The sequence below is a fragment of the Rhea americana genome, unplaced genomic scaffold (assembly GCF_003343005.1).
Source record: "Rhea americana isolate MKP2758 unplaced genomic scaffold, rheAme1 scaffold_96, whole genome shotgun sequence".
Lineage (NCBI taxonomy): Eukaryota > Metazoa > Chordata > Aves > Rheiformes > Rheidae > Rhea > Rhea americana.
This window is the reverse complement of record NW_028187155.1, coordinates 289,835-305,495: the sequence shown is the minus strand read 5'-3', so window position 1 is coordinate 305,495 and position 15,661 is coordinate 289,835.

The following is a 15,661-nucleotide window of genomic DNA, read 5'->3' as shown; positions in this document are numbered from 1 at the left end:
TATATTCATTTCTTGTCTATTTAGTCAAAATCCTTTTGCTTAGTTTTAGACATTTCATATTTTGTATAATATTTTGACATCAGTGAACGAATTCACTTTTTTCAGAGCATAGGTCAGATATAACCGAAATTATATTGCTAGGGTCAGAAGCAGGATGAAGCCAAATGAGCCAGTCAGTAGTTTATCCTACCAGATACTAACCCTACTTTTCCTTTTTCAGTGTATTCAGAGTTTCCTTAGTTGGGAAGAGAAGACTGAGGGGGGATCTTATCAATGTGGGTAAGTACCTGAAGGGAGGGTGTCAAAGGGATGGGGACAAACTCTTTTCAGTTGTCCCATGTGACAGGACAGCAGGCAATGGGCAGAAATTGAACCACAAGAAGTTCCGCCTGACCGTGAGGGGGAATTTCTTCCCTGTGAGAGTGACGGAGCACTGGAACAGGTTGCCCAGAGAGGTTGTGGAGTCTCCTTCTGTGGAGATCTTCAAGGCCCGCCTGGATGCAACCCTGTCTAACATGCTCTAGGTGACCCTGCTGAGCAGGGAGGTTGGACTAGATGATCTCCAGAGGTCCCTTCCAAACTTACAGATTCTATGATTCCCTACTCTCTGAAACCCATGTGCATAAACAGTTACTTACACCAGTGCCTGATGTCACCGGATAAACTACTTAAAAAAAAAAAAAAAAAAAAAGTGCAAAATGTTGCTTGTGTTGGCATGACACTGTTCTCCTCTCATGCCTCTTCTGGACATACAATTGACAAAACTTGTTGGATTTGTATTTCTGGAAAAAAATCAATTTTCATAAAATCAAAATTTCACAGAGATATATTTTAGTTTTCCCACAATGTTTCAATTTTGTCAGACTGCAGAAGGTGAAGTATCTAATTTCAGACCAGTTCAACTCAAATTGAAATGCAGCTTTTTGACCCAACTCGTTCTATACATTAGTTCCCTCAAACAAATAATTAGGGCATTTCTTTATGAAAATTATAAGACTTTGAAGTCTTATATGAGTCTTCCAGTTATCCTGGGTGAAGAGCTGATTACAAACTACTAACTCTTGCTCCAAGAAAACCCATTACCAAAAAGATAGCAACCCAAGCAAAGAGCGGTCCAGAAAAAAATGAATTCTGAAGGGAAAGAAGTGTTACTGTTAATGAAAGTTATCAGAGAGCCATGATTTCAGTAAGATTCTTGATAAATGTAAAAGCAAACTGTGAAGTTAATTTCATAAAGATTAGTATAACACTTGCAAAAGTAAAGCTGCGTGAGTAATTTGACAGCGAAACAAGCATGATCCTGATATCCTTGAGCAAGCAAATGTTTCATTTCAGCTCTTGGCCATCAATTCTTACATCCCAAGAACAATCTGTAATACATTTGGTAAAAGGGAATATCAGGAATTAGGATTTCCAAAGCACAGGAACTGTTCACAGACTAGGAACTGAGTAACAACCAACTGATTTACGCGAGGCTTCAATACACAGAAATGGAAAATAAACAATGCATTGCTACTGCCTTTTAACTCATCATCTATATTTATAGTCAGACACTTGAAAATTCACTAGCCCTACATCCGCCTAGTAACTGTGAACATTAATGCTAGGCTTGAGGTGGCAATAATAGCAAGAAGAAAGCAACGGATATGGTCTTAAAGTCCAAAATGAAAACTGGGAAAGACGACAGAACTGTCTCTGACATCCCAAATCCTAATTGATGCACAAATTTTTCTTCCAGAGAGGTTGCCAAAGAGTAGTTTGACATTCTCTGAGTGAAAACACCAGGAAGTGGATGATCTCTCTATGTAATAGATGAGTTTTGGATGAATTCTTCAGGATGCAAGAACATGCGAAATAGCTGAAACTTGTCCATAATTTCCCTATAACAAGCCTGAGGATCAAATTCACTGCAAATAAAATCTCCTAAGGGTTAAGAAAGTCAACAGGATAAGAGTAGTAAAAAAAAGGTTACAGGATAAGTTTTAAAACATAAAAGAGAAGAATAGATTTCTTGTTTTACAAAATAACATGAAATCCACATTCTCCCACCAGGATCCTTTTTGCTGTTCAGTAGGTACTGCATCATTGCAGCTAGTGAATAAGTGAGGATGTACTGACCTGTGAGAGCAAATTTAAAAGAAGTTCAAAGCCTACAAATGCCATCTTTTCAGAAATATCAAAAAAAAAAAAAAAAAATAAAAAAAAAAAAAAAAAAAAAAAAAAAAAAAAAAAAAAAAAAAAGCAGAAAATATCTGGCTAAAACAGTAAAATGTGATGTTAGTGTTATCAGCTGAAGCAGTTCGTCATCTCAACCTGTATCAGTGATTTCTTCACACTGTTCTCAAGGACAGCCAAGAATAAGGAAAGCAGTGATGACAACACACTGATGCAGAGCACTTTTAAGAGGAGCTGAACAAACAAGCTCCACAAGAGACTCACTCCCACATTTAAGCACCTGAAAGTGTGTGTCATAACAGCTTGTCACAAGAAGAAAAAAACAGTGACATTAAAACCCAAGGAATGTTGCAAATAAAGAACAAATTAGTAGGTAAATGTTGAAAGTTTGTGATTAGCACAGATAAAAACAATTTTTGTTGATCTAGGAATATGGAAAAGCCAACACAGGAAAAGTTATGTATTTAAATACAAAAACAAGGATACCTAAAAAATTACAACAGTTAGTGAAACTGATAGGTAAAAACCTGTAGGGTATCACTGTAAGTGTGATAAAGGAACTTGAAGAGCTAAAGTTAAAGCAAGAGCAGAAGGTGACTGCCCATGCTTTTTGCCCTAATAACCCAAAAAACATTACATGGCAAAAACTACTCCTTCTACAATCTTAAAATTGCACAGTTTTAAGACAATGATCTCCAACATAAAATAGATCACATTTAAGTTATTTGATTTCTTTATTTGAAAGTATTACAGGTCTTACATGGCTTTTTGCTTAAGCATCCAGACCAAAATAACCTGAACATGACACAGTCTAATTGAAAGGTAAGTAAGGAACCATTTTCCCACATGTATTTTTGAAGTGTTCACAGAAAGCTGTTCTTAACTCTACATTCCTTAATGTGTTTTTCAATTACCTAAAACCACTAATTTAAGAAAAACTAAAAACACTATTTATAAAGCTTATAAATCTCACAAAGATTGAGAGAATGGATAGTGCAACTTAAGAAGGCGGGTCACTGACAGAGATGGCAAACACTGAGTCAGCTCAATACAAATACACAAATACTGTGCTTCGGTATAGCCAAATGTAAAGCCACACAACATATACACCTTGGCACAAGGAAAGTGAGAAGATCTAGAATGAGAAGCAATATTCTGGGACTCTGCACAAAGTACAAGAAACAGTGTGGGTACCAAACCTGCCTCAGCCATATACAGGCTGAGGATTAATGAGTCTCAGTCCTATAGAGTGAATGATCAGAAGAGGAGTTGGAGGACATGCATGCCTCAGCATGCCTGACCAAGGGATTATAAACATGGCCGAGAGAGATGCCAGGGACAGATAAACCATGCAGCAAGCGGGCACTTCCAAGGCAAAAAGTTTGACCCAGAAGAGCCTGAACCCTAGAACGTGGCTCTGAGGATGGTATTCTCCCCCTCCAACTCATGATTCAGGATTCTGAAAAAAATTGGTCGGTCTATCTGCATGTTCAATGCCAAGAACAGATAAACTGCAGAGATGGTCATTCTCAACTAAATGCACCGGTGGCTCCAGGCACTGAGCTGACATAACTACATCATTTCAGCGCAGAAAAATGATAAGAACATTTGAGATAGGTCCTAACGTACGTAGGCTGGTTAGATCCAAAACGAAGGTGACTGACTTACCCAGCAGGGAGTGTTGCAACTGAGTCTTTCACTCTTGGCACTTTCATCACTACAATGACTGCAGATAGTGAATTTGGCAGATACGTACCTGGAGCAATATAGGCAGAGATGTGGCTGTCTGACCCCAGTAAGAAAGCAATGCAAAACTCACAGTTTCCAGAAAAGCCATGTGTAGAGAAAGCTCAAAGAGAACGGGCACATGAAAGAAACGCACATTTTGACAGGATACAGGCGTATGAAGATACCAGTGGTGCACAATTTGAAACAGTTTTAAAACAGGAGAAGACTTGGAGACAAGTAAAGGGTGAGAAGATTGCAATAATACACAACTACAGTGAACAAGCAAGCTTGTGAATGAAGACTACAGACTAATGTGAACAACCCCCTTCAGTGTTCATCTTTAAACGATTTGGATGTAAAGGATAAAGAACAATTTAATTCTCTCAGCATTTTATGGAATGGGAAATATAAAACAAGGAAAAAGTCAAGCCAATACAAGAATTTCCTTCAAAATCAAGACTGAGATACACAAGAGTTTACAATGTACGTGCTTCTAAATGAGCACTTTTTAAAAAGCTCAAGATACAAGCATTGAACTATAACTGAAATTTACTTTATAAGATATGAATGATAAGCAATTCTTTCCTTCCCTCATTACCCCATTGAGTATCTCAGGGTGCTTTATAGATAATAACTAGGTTTTAGGTTTGTTAGGGCAAAAATATCTCTTCCTACATATGATGGTAAGAAATTACACAGTGCTACAAGATTATTGATATTTAAAATATATAATGGAGCAGACCTGGTAATAAAACAAGTATTAATACCTCTACATTTACATACTATGAATTTAAATGATAGTAAGCTGCAAAAAATAGAAGGCAAAATCAGCCCAATTCCATAATATGTCRTAATTACTGCACTCACCATGTAGCAACACATCATCCCAGATTAGTATAAGCGGAGCAACACCAAACCCCATTACTTATATCCAACTGAATTTTCCCACTGTAAATCCTTTGCAGTTAGGTGATCACAATTCCCTAAAGTCTTTAATCAGGGTGTGGAAATAAAGCAACATGAGGTACAAACTAAGGGAATGCTGAAATAGAAGTAGCCGTGTGTGTGTTACAGAGAAGCAGGATGGCTTGTAACCACTAGAAGATAAAATACCCTCTGACAAGCCTGCTGCAACTGGGACTGGCAGTTTGGAGTCTTTAATTATACCATTAGTCCTGTTTTCTGTCCTCACAGGGTTTCTCTCAAGCAGGGCTATCTTCTGTGGAATTTCAGGTTTGATAGTTTAACTCAGCAGTCTAACTAAGCCTCCAAAGATAGTTTGAATAAAAGATTTAGGTGAGATTTCTGTATTTAATTTTATTTTCTTAAGAGGAAGAAAATCAAGAGATAGCACAGAAGCTTAATAATCCTCCATCACGCAGTGTCTCCTAAATCTCTAGCGCAGTGGCACAGAGAGCAACCTTTATGAAATATAGTGCGAACTGTGTTAAGCTGCTAACAGAAGAGATCCGTTTCGCTGAAGTAGCAATGCAAAGCGTGGTGGCGAGAAATGCAGTTCATGACTTTCTCCCCTGTACAGGGAGGTTTTTCTTGTTGCTTTTCTTCTGCGAGGATATTTGGATGATGGCAACTTGCACTGGGAGGTACTACTACAAAAGAACAGGGGGACAGAGGGTTAAATTCCCTTCACAATTGATCTTACAGCATGAATTGTGCCCCAACAAGCCCTGTTAATCTGCCCTCCTCCTTTGCATCCCTCTCAGACAGGTTCTCTATTGCTTTTCTGACTCCCTGGGGCAGGGAGGGACACAGCTAACCACAGCCACTCCATGTTTATCTGAATATATTCTGGAAAAAAATCCTTCAGACAATGTTGCTTCCAGGCTTGCCATTCAGCTGCCTGCCTTGGAGAAATAGCTTCCAGCATCTACAGCAATTCCACTAGTGTGACTTTCAAGAAAGATGGTAAGCTTACTCTGCAGCTTTCAGTATTTGCCAATTACCTATGCATGAAAGGCTAAGGTAGGTGGCAGCCATTCAAGCTATACAGCAATTTAATATGCAAGAGATTAGCAGTTGCATCTGGCAAAGAAAATGCAGTCCTTTAGACAAGAGTTTCTCAATCAATTGTACCTGAAATAACTTCAGTACATGGACATGTCCCCATATATAAGCACATCTGAACAAATTTTTATTTAGTATCCCAATTATTATGTTATTGCTTGTGCATTACAGTAGCGATATCCAGAATGGTCCATTTCCTTCAAACACATTTGGTGAGCATTGAGTTAAAAAAGATTTAAAAATGTTGCTTTAGATCAAAACTGTTGCTCCTCTCATATCTATTACGCCATGAGCAATTTTATTGCTTGCATTAATACTGCTGAGAGAGGTTTCAGAACTTCTGACAGAGACTAGCGAAGCCATCTCCGACCACAATAGATGGACAATAGATGATCTGTCACTTTTACATATTGTCACTGTCAGTTCCTCTACGGTGCCTGCTTTTGTGGGACAGCTCGAGTGAAGCACAGAGAGTGGGGATGCCGAGCATGCAGGAGACAGGATGAGGCAGCAGTTCCAAACCTGGGGACAGAGAGGGAGAAAAGAAGCCCTCTCAAGGGCTGAGGAACTATTGTACAACTGGGGAAAAGCAGAGAGCAGGAGAAAGAGCTTCTTCCTCCCTTCACAAAAGATTTTTCTTCAGAACATGTTATAAACCATTTCACTAATTAAAAAATCCATTCAGTTTTAGGGATTCTTGGGACATGCATCTGAAAGATCAGCTACCCATCCTCAGAATATCCCCTCTGAACCTGCTCTATGAAGCCTGCAAATGCTTTGCTCAGATTGTGTCCTTTCACCTCAGCAAGTTGCCCGTGCTCTTATTTTTCTTGCATTTCACACCTTTCCTTCTGGTCAGGACAGCCACACACGGAAATTATCTATAAGCAGCTCTAACAGGTTGTTAACATTTACACAGTAGTGCTGGAAACAACAGGAACAAGCACTTGAAAAGACAGTTTAGTAGTGCCTGGCAGTTTTCATGAGAAGATGTTCTCATCCAAATCTTCCACACATTTATAACTAGTTTCAGCTGGATCAGTGCCCAGAAAGCAGAGAGAGACAAGGAGTTACTGGAGAGAGTCCAGCATAGGGCTACAAAGATGATTAGAGGATTGGAACATCTCTCTTACATGGAAAGACTGCAAGAGCTGGGCCTGCTTAGCCTGGAGAAGAGAAGACTGAGAGGAGATCTTACCAGAGGCTATAAATATCTTAAGGGAGGATCTAAAGAGGCTGGGGCCAGACTCTTTTCAGTGGTAGTGCCAAGCAGCAGTAAAAGAGGCAACAGGCACAAATTGAACCACAGGAAGTTCCACCTGAATATGAGGAAGAATTTCTTCACTGTGAGAGTAACAGAGCACTGGAACAGGTTGCCCGGAGAGGCTGTGGGATCTCCTTCTCTGGAGATATTCAAAACCCACCTGGACATGATCCTGTGCAACGTGCTCTAGGTGACCCTGCTTGAGCAGCGGGTTGGGCTAGATGATCTCCAGAGGTCCCCTTCCAACCTCAACCCTTCTGTGACCTGTGAGCTTCACAGGCTTTGTTACTAGGGAATGTGTCCCCAGCTCTTCTATTAAATATTCATAAAAACAGCCAGCTAATTTATTTTACTACTGAACTTGATATTTCCTGTGCACTTGCATGAGGGGAATCAGGAGATAAAACAACAAAATAGAAAATGTTGATTTGTATGTTATAATTCCAGAAACCATTCAGCTCACAGACACAATGCAGGAGAAGAGAAAATTGTCTGCAACAATGTGAAGGCCGGATTTCTTTTTCTAATAGTCCTTCCTACAGAGATTTAAATCCATTAAATATATGCAATTCACATACCCTGTTTTTACCATTCAGCTCTCCCCCCTTTTAATCCATGTTCCAGGCTGAATGGAATGTCATTAATTGTCACAAGCAAAATTTCTCTGCCAGCAGATATCACTGCTCAAATGTCCCCTTTCTGAGCTATACTAAGGCAAAATCTTCTAAACAATGTGTCACAACTGCATGACAAATTTCACAACTATTTTTAATGAATACATGTTTTACCCCCAGGGATCTTTATAATGTTCAGTTTATGTATGCAGAAGAGATAACTGCATGACTAAATGAGAAATGAAATCATAAATAGATATTGCAGACACTGGATTTTGAAAAATTAGCCTTATATTCACGAAAATCTCATCTACAATTGGTAACAAAAATGACATTGCTTTTACTGACAAGAATGAACTTGTAACTATGCAAAACAAGAGTCTAAAAAGTTTAGAAGATAAAAAGCTGAAAAGCTTTTTATCATGTTTCAAAAGTAGATTCTCTTTTTTAGTCCAACTTTCAAAAACTCTCTACTTCAACCTGAGGCTGAGCAGAGAACTGGTGGGCTAAAAGGCTGAAATAGCAAGAAAAGAAATTTTTTGTCAGCTAAGCACTGTAACAAAGTTTTATGCCTGCTTTATTGTAGGTCTCGGTATAACTGTATTAAAACAAGCAGTACTAGCAGCATGTGTAGGAAGGTAGCATCCTAGCATGTTTTAATTTCAAACTAACTCAACTACTCYATATATCAGGCTGAATTTCTTTTTAAAGTTCAGTGAAAGGTGGACAGCAGCATCCAAGAACAAAGATTGTTTTCCCCATGCTAAAGCTCAATTCAGACCTTAGTGTACAAAAAATCAAGTTTTAATTATAAGACACATGCTACCACAGCCCTGTACCAGGGCCTGGCAGTCCATGCTCTATGAAGAAACTCAGATTATAAAGCAACTTCGTCTCATGTCAGGCCTTGGTCTTTGATGCAAAATTCTGATGCTGCTGTGAAGAGACCGAAAATAGCAAGATAATCTTCTGGCTACCACAACACAAAATCACTTTGAGAGCTGGGTTCTCACCCTGAATGCYTGTGTAATGCTGGGCAAGTCAAAGCCCCCAGCCTTCGGATGTAGCTGATGGCTAATTATATGTCCACTTAATGGAATCTCTCTTCAGAAAACAAAGCTCAGGTCAGAAGATGCATTAAGTACTCATAGCACTCAAGTACGTAGTACTCAAGGCTATAAATAAAACATGGGCAACCCTTCCCAAGAGCAATGTTGATCTGATCCCATGGGGATCATGTGAATGACAGTGTTTAAACAAATGGTAATGAAATTTTAGCATGCCTCTTAATATAAATCTACAAAGAAACTAACTTAAGACCATTAACAATCTTAAATGCAGAATTCCCTAACACTTGAAAATTCCACTATGCATACATAACAAAGCTAGTATTGATAATGCAATATGCAATCAAACAGGTATTAATTGGGAGTGGCAGATTTTGCTACATACAAACAAATATGGGAAAAATTGAGCAATAATCCCAGGAGAGAGGTGTTAAATTATACTCCTTGTGACCTGTCCTTAATACAAAATCATCTCGTCAACTTCTGCGCTTGCAGGCTAACCCACTAAGGAGTCAATGRTCAATACGGACCTTTCAGAAAAAGATGGAAAAGGAGTTTTCTATCTTTCTTCATTGCACACTTTGGTCTGAGTTATGGAGACATCTTCGGCCATTCAGATTCAAGGAGGAGAATGCTTGCTTTGATCAAACGATGGTGTTGTTTGGGGAGAGTTATTTGGGTGAGCTCTGTCTTAGTCCTCCTCTGTTAGACACAGCTTAAAGATCAAAGGCAAGCAACTTGCAGTTCTAACTGATTTTACCCCCACAGTATCCACAGAAGCTCACATACAAAACTGTACAAAAACCGCCAACAAGCTAAACTGATGAACAATAGTCAGAATTTTTCTATATAGCATTTTCTGTGTTTTTTGTTTTTGTTTTATTTATAGCAGAGCTCTACCCTTTCCCCTGGCAATACTTAACAGCAGATAAAAAAAAGAAGTAGGATAAATAGAACAAATGGTCTGCTTCCAAGCCTAACGGATGCAATTCCCACATTGTAAATTTTATAATTACTTTGTTTTTCCAACATCTGGGCCTGGTCTGTTGCCACTATCTCACCTAGAGAAAATCAGAGTTAATGCAAGACATAGTAATTTATTTGGCAGCTTTCCCAGTGCCCTGTGTTTCCTTCTATGGGAGAGGTTATAAACACAAAAAGAATATTGGCCTCTTATCCAGATCGGAGGGCAGAAGAATGTGAATTCCACAGTGAATAATATCCATGTGCCTACTCAGAGAGACATCTCAGAGATCCTGTGCTTTCACGAAGTTCCCAAGAATTGAGAACACTGTATTGCAGCATTAGAATTTCAGTGTTTGTGTACAGCAGTTTCTTCTCAACCAGTCTAATATTCATGGCAAATTAACATGCAACGAACTCCACAGTACCATAGTGAAACCAGTGCGTTTAAAGCTCACCTGCGCTATGCTACTTACAGCGATGTTTGCAATGCAGACAACAGCCCGTTCAGGGATCTTTGCTGCCCTCTGCCTGGTTTGTCGGAGGATGCACTGCTGAAATACAAAAGGTGGAGACGTTTTTTTTTTTTCCTCTGCAGAATTCACGCTTAATCTATAGTGAACTAAACAACCTTCTCTCTAGTTGCCATTCATGTTTTTCCCAAGCAGGCTGAATAGTGCTCAGAAACTGCTTCCCTACAGTGTTACACCAAACACATGCATTACCTCTAGACACCTAGATTTAAACCATGAATTCCTGCAAAAACATGTCCTTTTCTGTCATGACTCAGATCAATGTCCCAACAGTCTCAAAGACTGGCAAGCCTGGAATCCTATGTATGTCTAGCTGCAGGTACCGTAATTCAATAGTGGTCTTAAAACAAGCATTTTAAAAGTGCAATATGGTCTGTGTTTCTACATGACACAGTGTTGTCACCAGCATGTTGGCTAAAAATCCCATAAGTTGATTGGTTCACAGATACTAGGATAAATTCTTAAGCTTTTCATCAAAAAAGTGACAAACCCAGTTGAAACATTATTCCAAATTAATCCAATTCCTTGGAATTTTCTAGGGTGATGACCTGAATGGAAACACAGTTTCAGATAACCTCTCTCAGAATTTTATGAAAGAAAACCTTCTATTTTTCCCACTGAATCTTTTATTCAGGAAAACCTAAGGAAAACATTTCAGTTCAGACACTGAGCTTCAGTTGGAATACTCTGGTTTATTGAGGCATTTTGAGTCACCACAATATTAAAATGTGTTTTTCTGTTGCAATTTACTGCTATGTGGGAACCATAATGCTTGAGAATCAGCAGAGGGAGGACATAGCCTCAGAAAACTCCCCAGAGAAAACTGGCACCCCAGGAAGGAAAGAGGGAAGGAAGGAAAAGAGATGTTGAAATAGGGTCACCCTCATCTCTCCGTCTATCTTCTGTATCTTCTATCATCAGTACCAATAAGGAGGGACATCAGTGTTAAGTGTGTCTTAGACTGGGTCTTACTCTTTTTACCTCATCTTTTCCAGTCAATAATCCAATTCACAGCCTGCAGAGTTTCATAAAGTAACAAATCCAAACAAAGTGATGCTGCCTTTAAGCACCTGTGAACCAAGACAAGTTTAGGAACACGTTTTTTCAATCCGATGTAGTCATCAGCTTGGGAACTGGTATCAGCAAGAAAAGAAGACTTACCCAACCTTGGTGTTTATAATAATCATCAAGGTACTTAATTAAATATGGAATGATACCAAATGCAAGACAGAATGCCATTCAGGATATCCGTCCAGTTTGACAGAGTACCTTTCATAAGTGTTTCCTGAGTTTTCGCTTCACATACTCCACATGTCCCTAGATTCTTACTGAGATCTTGTCAAAGCCATATTAAAGAGAAGTAAATTACATTAACAGATTCTCTCCTAACAATGGACCTCTTGCCATGTCGTCAAAGAAAATTAAGTTAGTTTGACGCTATTTAGCGACTCCTGACTTGTCTGTTTTCCTCCTAGTGTTTCCAATTTGATTATTTTTGCCAGGATTTTCTGAGAAGTGCAACGAGGCTGGTTGACTTATAACTCTCCAACTTCTCCCCTTTTGAAAACAGGCAAATGTTTGACCTTTTCCCATCCTCCATAGATAATTGCTAATTGCTCTGAGGTTGACAGTGTTGTCTAAGTGCCCTAGGATGAATCACCCCAACAAATTTGAAAACAGCAAACTTATTATTTTCTGACCTCTTCTTCCTAATCTAGACAGAAATCTTCCATGAATGTCACTAGTGTTAAACATCTTATATTAACCCCCAGATCACCATTGCCATTTTTATGGACAATCAAAGCCAAAGATGGCAYTAAGTTGTCCTGATACACTGCCGCTGTAAAAAAACAACACTTCCCTTYGTCCTCATTTTACTACCAAAATACAGAATTTCTGCTCTTTATTACTTGCAATACTTATTTACAAAGCAAATGCTTTGTATACAAACCTTAAATATTTACTGACTGAGCAAATTTTTCAAGGAACACATCAATAAGTTCTGGATCTCAAATTTTCATCTCATCTCAATATTCACTGGCAAACTCTTTAAGGAATGAGACAGCGCAGAAGCACTCACTTTAAATTTTATTTCTGACGTTGTGCAGACACTGGAATATTTTTTTCAAGGCTCAAGAAACAAGAGCAAGATATGTTTCCCTATTAACATGGCATCTGTATTAAATAACTCCACCTATTTCTAGTCCTTCTCCTCTTCTCRATCTTGTGCAAGAGCCACAGCTGTCTCACTGCTACAGGGGCAGAGGAGGCCCACTTCTTCCCGCAGACGGGTCACAGTGCAGGGTGGGAATATCTGAGTGAGAGCTTTGCAGGAGTCCGCTCAGAGCTCACCACGGAAAGGCAGGACCCTGCACAGGCTAATCCACCCCACAGAGAACCAGGGCAAGCTCCCGGCTCCGAGCTTGGCACTGCTGAGCTGCCTGCTTCTGAAACATGCTCAAGGCCATTTACAGCGAGGTCAAACATCTCAGCACTGTACAGGCATCCTAATGCCCCAGCACAGCTAGGCAGCCACCCCCTGCCTACTTCTCAGCAGGAATATTCGATACAAGGGCTTAAATATTTTTTTCAGCGTACTCTCTGCTGCCGCCAAAGCGATGTGCTTTATGTATTTCTCCTGTTCCGTTACAGTCATACTTTTCTGTGCTCCCAAGTCATGACAGTTATTATCATATTTTGTCATTGATACAGAAGGAAGGTAACCTTGGTCCATTATAAGTTCAGAACCCAGATAACAAGACTAAAAATAACCAAAGCTGGTAAAGATTTGCTCCATCCTCACATCTCCTTACTCCTTTATCAGTCTTCAAGCTGATACTGTGAAAATTTAACTTCTTACTACCTCTAAGTAAGGCTTACTGCAAAGGTTTATCTTACTCCTCTTTCTCCTTTCTTTAGGATTCTTCTTTTTTATTCTCACCAGACCAAAAAAAAGGGACTGGTTTTTATTTAATATAACTAAGTTACATTAAATAAGATCTCTGCAGTAAGGAGTGATATATTGCTCTTAACCTCCTACTCCCGCAGAGAAAATATTCTCATCTCTGCTGAGTAAAGACTTATGAATTTGAAAAACATTTTATATGATAATTTCAGGAAAATCATATTTTAACAAAGTTAAATCTCTTACAGAAAACACTGATATTTTCTCTTAATAGAAAACCTTTTATTTCCACCTAGTTTTAGAAAAAACAAATTGATCTGCATATGTTGCTTTAACTATAGCTTACAATTATATTTATAGATACTATTTTTGTTTCCCCAACAGCCTTTAGAGCAAAGACACAATTAACTTTTTCTTTTTTTTTTTTTTTTTTTTAATTTGGCCTCATTTTAATAAATAAGGAGAACACACCATTTCGTGCGTGCTGACCTGAGCTACTTCAGAGACAGAGTTGTGCAGCCACCTTCACCAGAGGACTCCTATGGGTTCATAGTGGCTTTGCAAAATGCAGTGGAGAGGCAGATAAACAAATTGGTGTTTTAAGGTTCTGAGCCTCTACAAGCATTATCTAAACAGCTTCAACTTTGCTTCTCTGCATTTTCTACCTTTTCCTTTACAGTCAGATCTTCCACCGCATCACCGAGCAGCTGCATGGTGCTGCTCTGGGGAGTTGCAGGGGAAGAGGTTAGCAGTGAAGCTCGGCACATTCCGCACTGGAACGTGCGAGTTGCAGATTGGCTGCCTTTACTCTCAGCTTGGTTGGCCTTCTGTGTCAACATCAGCCAGGTTTTAAAAGGCCCACAAGCTCAAAATGAGCAGCTTTTATTAGAACATGAACTACAGTGAATCACTTGTAAAATAGGCCAGGAGAGAAGAGAAATAAAAAGACTTTGAAAAACATCCCTCCTCTTCCCCACCTGCTGCACCCCAGCAGCTCACGATTGCTCCCAAGGTAATACCCGGGCCCTGCATCTCCCTGTCGTCAGCCTCACGCTGATGTCCTGCTGCYGCACCTTGTGTGCTGGGCTATCTTCTCGCTCAGCATCTGCACACAAAGGAACTATAAAAAAGAAAAAAAATGTTATAAAGCCACCGTGAGCACTTTGTGTGACAAATACATTTTGGCACAACCACACACGAACAACCTGGCCATGTACAACACATAGTTTTCCTCTGAAGTGCCCTGCATGTTTTTCCTTGAACGTCATCAGATCTCTGGACAAATAGTAGTTATGTCCATTGCTCTGAGYAACGGTTTAGGCAACTCAACCTGCTGCGGCTGTGTTCAGGCCTTCCTGGGCAAGCATCCTTCCAAGGTTTGTTGATGAGCTTCCCTTCTGAAAGGATGTCTGGGGAAGYGTTTGACCATTAGGAGTGACAGCATCACATAGTTATGACGTTCATCCTTGTAACGCTACTGCTGTTTGCAGCTTTGTTTTTAAGAAACGCTGATATATCCCCAGATCACAGTGCTTTCTGCTTTGCTGCGCACACATGCTAACCTGCAGAAAATCTGACGTCAGTTTTTAACAGAGAAAACTGTCAAATAAAATTTCAGGGTGTGACGCTCCCTACTGCACTAGTGCTGTTCTGCCATTTAATTTGGTAACAGCTAAATATCAAATGCTTTACTATTTTGATGCCAYGTTCCATCAGCTATTGAATTGGAAGTAATGAGACAGGTCTAAATTTGTGATTCACTGTAAACTGTCTAAACACATCTCAGTCACACAGTGGCCAGCATCTAGTGATGACTGATTTAACAGATGATGGTCTGGTTAGCTGTCATATCCTCTTAATGAAGGATAAGTTCACTTGCATTTCATAATTCTTCTCTAGACAATACAAACAAATTTGTATTTGCTGTGGGAACCAATTTTTTCCTTTTCTGCTATTATACTCTCTTTCATTGCATTTGACCAGTATTTTGTGCACGTGACAAGCCTTTGTAGCTTCAGCTATACCACTTAACTTCAGAGGCAATTACAAGACCTCTCTACTGTTTTCCATGTATATTTTTCAAATACAGTCAGCTCTCTATTTCTAGCAGGCTCYTCAATCCAAAGCGCTCCATGGAGGATCTTCTTGCACCTGCAGTAGCAACCGCCCTGTACTGATMCTGACAGGGGTCAATCCACAGAACAGGAGTAAACACTTGATCTGTTAGAAAGGGCTTTTTAAAAACTAACTTGGAAGTATTTAAAAACATTAAAAGTATCTTCCTTAAAAGAAATCCTCTTTCTATATCTTCACCCCATAAGACAGTTTCAGCCTGTATCCTTTCTTGGTCCTACTCCCACCAAATATCCTCTGGCAGATTTAAAGCT